At 41.2% G+C, this 5,788-nt stretch overlaps 1 pseudogene across 1 annotated transcript; it reads left to right on the top strand.

Moving 5' to 3' along the window:
- The first annotated feature begins 1,298 nt into the window (after positions 1–1,298).
- Positions 1,299–4,110, top strand: LOC101564488 (annotated as a pseudogene). The gene has a single exon (XR_002822600.1). The product of XR_002822600.1 is annotated as an ATP-dependent RNA helicase DDX24 pseudogene (transcript).
- Positions 4,111–5,788: the final 1,678 nt, after the last annotated feature.

Here is a 5,788-nt window from a genome sequence, read left to right as displayed (position 1 = left end):
TGGGCCAAGGGAAAAAGAAAGGAATTAAACACATTTTATAAGCTCTTCCACTGGAGTTATATACAGGAATTTTTTTTTTTGTTTGTTTCCTAAACTGTTGGATTGTGGAATTGAAAATATAATATCCTTATGTGAATTATTTACTCTCTTGTAGTTTGAATAAAGAAGGTATTCAAATTTCTATTGAACACACTTTGAGGTTATTAGTTTTTAAGAGACTCTTAGAAAGTGAAACATTCAGGACAAAATAGCCTAAGTAAAAATATAGGTAATGTACTTAACGGGCTAACAAAGGGAAAAGAGTTTTCTGAGTATGTCTCTGAACACTGCATTTCCTCCTGAGGTATACTGCATTGCTCTATAGATTTTAGAAAGGTGATGGTGTGATCACTCCTGACATTCAGATGGAAACAGGTATTTTCCTACCCATTGAAGCATGAAATATAAAGTATATATCAGCAGATTCTTTGAGCATATATTCACAGGAACAAGCCTATTTGAAAAGAGGAAAAAAAATAAACAGAAAAGTAAAGACTTATCTGTCAGCAATATCATCAAGGGCTAAAATCAATTAGGAATGAAAGAGTGTATCTATTTCCAATTTCAAGAGTTGTGGTGATGGTAAAGTATCAACATATAGCAGAAAAAAAATTCCTAAAATTTTGACAGACATAAAAAGATGTTTATTTGTATATACTATTTTTAAATATAGCAGTATTTCTTTTTTCTCTAATCTTTAACCTGAAATATGCTTGTGAAAATTAATTTATAATTTAATTTTGAAATATTATTATCCTACTACCAGATGTAGAAAAGATATTATCCAGAGATATAAAGGCTTACGGCTATATTTGATGAGACTTCAAGTTATTTCCTTTGGTTAAAAGAAATGTGTACAAAGCTTAATTAGTTGTATGGAGCATAACTACATTATGTACATTAGGACCAATATTAGACTAACCGTGTGATGGCAGGTATTACCGCCGTGGGCACTGGCTACCTGTGAGTACACTGGAGAAAATGGCTTACATAAACAAATGCAAATACACTCTTGTCTTTTTTTTTAAGGAATACAAAATAGTGTTCAAAAAAAAGCATTAGAAATAATACCAGATTTCACTAAACAAAGTAATTGGAATTCAACAATGTTTGCTGTATTCCATGATGCTATCTTCAAATTAATGGCTCAGATTACCAGATATCAATGTGTAAGATTTATTTAAATGAAACAACAAAACAAAACAATAAACAAGTTTTAAGAAATTCAGATTAGGAAAAAAAATCAAAGTAGAAAAGAAAATAGTGGACGTATCTGAGGCGGCTGACAGACGACAGGCTGGTCCGGAGCGGTGTCTCCAAGCGCAACCATGAAGTTGAAGGACACAAAATCGAAGCAAAAGCTACCACATCATAACAAATTTCAAACAAAAGGCATTAAAGTTGTGGGAAAATGGAAGCAGGTGCAGATTGACCCGAATATGTTTGCAGATGGACAAATGGATGACTTAGTGTGCTTTGAGGAACTGACAGATTACCGGTTGGTCTCCCCTGCCAAGAATCCCTCCAGTCTCTTTTCAGAGGATCCCAAGAAGCAAAAGGCACAAATAGTTTCAGAAGAGGAAGAAGGAGAGTCTAGCTCCCCAAAGAAAAAGATCAGATTGAAGAAGAATAAAGATATGGTGCTGGTTACTGAAGAAACCTCCACCCAGAAAGAGCTTGAGGTTGAAGATGGTGAACCAAAGCCCCAGGGCAGTGATGTCACTGTTTGTCCTGGTCCAGAGGAAAGGAAGATAGTATCAGAAACCCTGGTACAGACTGTTCCAAAAAAGAAGAAAAACAAGGGGGAAAAAAAATCAGAGCCTTCTCAAAACACTGCCCCTAAGGTGCCAAAAAAAGCTAAGACATGGATGCCTGAAGTACATGACCAGAAAGCAGATGTATCAGCCTGGAAGGACTTGTTTGTGCCCAAGCCAGTTCTCCAAGCACTCAGCTTTCTCGGTTTCTCTGCACCTACACCAATCCAAGCCCTGACCTTGGTGCCCGCCATTCGTGACAGGTTGGACATCCTTGGGGCTGCCGAGACAGGAAGTGGGAAGACCCTTGCCTTTGCCATCCCAATGATTCATGCAGTGTTGCAGTGGCAGAAGAAGAAGACCTTGCCCACCCCAAGTAACACCGGACTGCCACTTGGAGAAGCTGGATCACCAAGTAAGGCTGGAACTGAGTCTGGAGTGTTGCCTGATGATGAGACTGCAGTTGAGACTGTAGCACTCCCCAGTGATGCTGAGTCTAAGGCCAGAGCCAAAACAGTTGCCCCCATCTCAGACCAGCCGTTGCCCTGTGATGATGATGCTGGTGAAGGGCCCTCTCTGATGGAAGAGAAGCCTGTCCCCAAACTGATGGAGGATGGAGAAGAAATGCTTGATGGAGAACATATGGGCGAGTTCAAACAAGAGTTGGATAGCAAAACTGCTCTCTGTAAAACACATCCAGGGCGTCCTCTGCTTGGACTGGTGCTGACTCCTACACGAGAGCTGGCCATCCAGGTCAAACAGCATATTGATGCTGTGGCCAGGTTTACAGGGATTAAAACTGCTATTTTGGTTGGTGGAATGTCTACACAGAAACAGCAGAGGATGTTGAACCGTCATCCTGAGATTGTGATTGCCACGCCAGGACGGCTCTGGGAGCTTGTTAAAGAAAAGCACCCTCATTTAAGCAACCTTCGGCAGCTCAGGTGCCTGGTAGTGGATGAGGCAGACCGGATGGTTGAGAAAGGCCATTATGCTGAGTTGTCACAGCTGCTGGAGATGCTGAATGGCTCCCAGTACAACCCAAAGAGACAGACACTTGTTTTTTCTGCTACCCTGACCCTGGTACATCAAGTTCCTGCTCGACTTCTTCATAAGAAGCATGTTAAAAAAAATGGACAAAACTGCCAAACTTGACCTCCTCATGCAGAAGATTGGCATGAGGGGCAAGCCTAAAGTCATTGATCTCACAAGGAATGAGGGCACAGTAGAGTCGCTGACAGAGACCAAGATCCATTGTGAGACAGAGGAGAAAGACTTTTACCTGTATTACTTCCTGATGCAGTACCCAGGCCGCAGTTTAGTGTTTGCCAACAGCATCTCCTGCATCAAACGCCTCTCCGGACTCCTCAAAGTCCTAGATATCATGCCGTTGACGCTCCATGCCTGCATGCACCAGAAGCAGAGGCTCAGGAACCTGGAGCAGTTTGCCCGACTCGAAGATTGTGTTCTCTTGGCAACGGATGTGGCAGCCCGAGGTCTGGATATTCCTAAAGTGCAGCATGTCATCCATTACCAGGTCCCTCGAACCTCGGAGATTTACATCCACCGAAGTGGTCGGACTGCTCGTGCCACCAGTGAAGGCCTCAGCCTGATGCTCATTGGGCCTGAGGATGTAGTCAACTTTAAAAAGATTTACAAGACCCTGAAGAAAGATGAGGACATCCCACTCTTCCCTGTGCAGACAAAGTACATGGATATAGTCAAGGAGCGAATCCGCCTAGCTCGACAGATTGAGAAAGCTGAGTACCGGAACTTCCAGGCTTGTCTGCATAACTCTTGGATTGAGCAGGCAGCAGCTGCCCTCGAGATTGAACTAGAAGAAGATATGTATAAAGGAGGAAAAGTAGACCAGCAAGAAGAGCGTCGGCGACAGAAGCAGATGAAGGTCCTGAAGAGAGAGCTGCACCATCTGCTTTCCCAGCCATTGTTCAAGGACCACCTCAAAACCAGGTACCCCACTCAGTCCGGCAGGCCTCCTCTGCCCATGGCTGCCCCGAGGAATGGCGAGTCTGCATTGAGCTGCCTCTCCAGACAGAAGAAGAAACCCAGACGACAGCAGCAGCAGGGACCACCGCAGCCAAGTACAAGTGCACTGTGATGGCTGCAGTCAGCTGCAGTGGCGCCTGCACGGTGCTGTCAGTTCTCTGCTGATCTGTGAATCTCTCACTCCACCACTCTCATTAAGAAAATCTGCTCTTCCACCCTGTAGCAGGAGAGACCCCATGCAGATTTGTGTTGTGCAGTAAGAATTCTATGCAGTACCTTCCTCTTCGTATTCCAGAGTTTGCAGGCTTCTTGTGTGTTCAGCTTGTTCTCTTGAATTAAAAACAATGGTCAGAAAAAAAAAAAAAAGAAAGAAAATAGTTAAACTGGGTGTGGTGGTGCACACCTGTAATCTCAGCCCTGGGGGGACTGATACAGAAGGATTAAGATGAGTCTGAGCTTCATAGTGAGACCCTGTACCAAATAAATAAGTAAGTAACTAAGGAAAGCAAGCAAGCAAGAAAGACATGCATACATAACTAAAGATTTTTAAAATTTGAAAATATTTAAGTACTAACTGCTCCTTTCAAAGACCAGCAGAAATCAACAATACAATTATTCAAACTATCCTACATATATACCTAAATATACTTCCCCCACTTGTTTTGTCTTTTTCCTCATCCCAGTTTTTCCTTCCATCAAACAATTTCTTAGCATTTCACCATCAAGAAAACAGGTTAGGGTTCAGGTCAGCAAGGCTCCCCAGAGTGTGAGGGAGCTTTGGCGAGCCAGCCCCGGCCTCCCACACTCTGGAGGGCCTCCTTGTTGACCTGCACCCTACCCTTTTTTCTTGATCATAGAAGGCAAGATCTCTGGACAACTGCCAAGTGATTCAGTGTGTGTGGCAGTGCCGAGAAGTCAGTTGTCGTACTGCAGTTGGAGGTAGACCAAAGGAAGCCCTTGATGGAGACAGTGCTCACTAGGACACCCAACAATTCCTTTCCATGTTCTCTGTCACTTTATCTTCCTGAGTTTTCCAGGTTTATCTATACAGAATCCAACTGATTCTATTAGCTACTTATAGTCTTGTTCATTAGCCCCAAGAATTATGATTCTCTATAATTTACATCATTATTACTATAATAATGTATTATTATTTAAATTCCATAAATGATTCAATTTAATATATAATTTTTCCTCATTGATCAGATGTAAAACAGTATCAATTCCTTGAGAATATAAATAACATTCCTATAGTAACTTAGTGTTTGCTTTCTTTCTAAATTTATTCATTTATTTTTATTTTAAAGAGAATAAAAATAATAGATAAAACATTTGAAATGATACACAGTTTCAAAAAAACCATGATGTTTGAGCCATGGAACTCAAAAAATTAACATGGCTGGGTATGGTGTCAAAGGTCTATAATCTCAGATCTCAGGAGGCTGAGGCAGGATGACCACTGTGAGGTTGAGGCTGGCTGAGTCTAAGTAGTGAGTTCAAAACCCATATGAACTACATAAGGAGTCCCTGTCTCAAATACAAACAAACAAAAAATGAGCATGATATGGATAAAGTGAATGTTCTGTGCCTCTTGTGCAGTAATAATATTGAATGAATTACCATTTCATGCCTATAAGAAAGAATTGTTATTTTACCTGAGAAAAAAAGCATGATTTGTTTATTAAAGTCTCCATTTATTCCAGTGTTAGTTTGAATCCCAATAATAGAAAGAAACAGGAAATATAGCCTGCAAAGTAATTGTGTTACCAAAAGAGCTTCAGAACATTAGGACAAAGATAATTAAGACTTGCATGTTACTCTCTTTCTGTCTTTTTTTCTATTTGTTTTTGCTTCTGTTTCTGTTCTTCAAAATAAAATAAAATAAAATTTTAAAGAAAGACTTAACAGTAGGGCATAAATGCCTCTGAACTGCTTGGAGTAATATTCACAGCCATGAAAATGTTTCAGGGCTTGTAGCAGTCCATTCT

This window comes from Octodon degus, unplaced genomic scaffold, assembly GCF_000260255.1.
Source record: "Octodon degus isolate 3935 unplaced genomic scaffold, OctDeg1.0 scaffold00099, whole genome shotgun sequence".
Lineage (NCBI taxonomy): Eukaryota > Metazoa > Chordata > Mammalia > Rodentia > Octodontidae > Octodon > Octodon degus.
The sequence above is the reverse complement of the archived record's forward strand: the minus strand, read 5'-3'. Positions and strand labels throughout refer to the sequence as shown.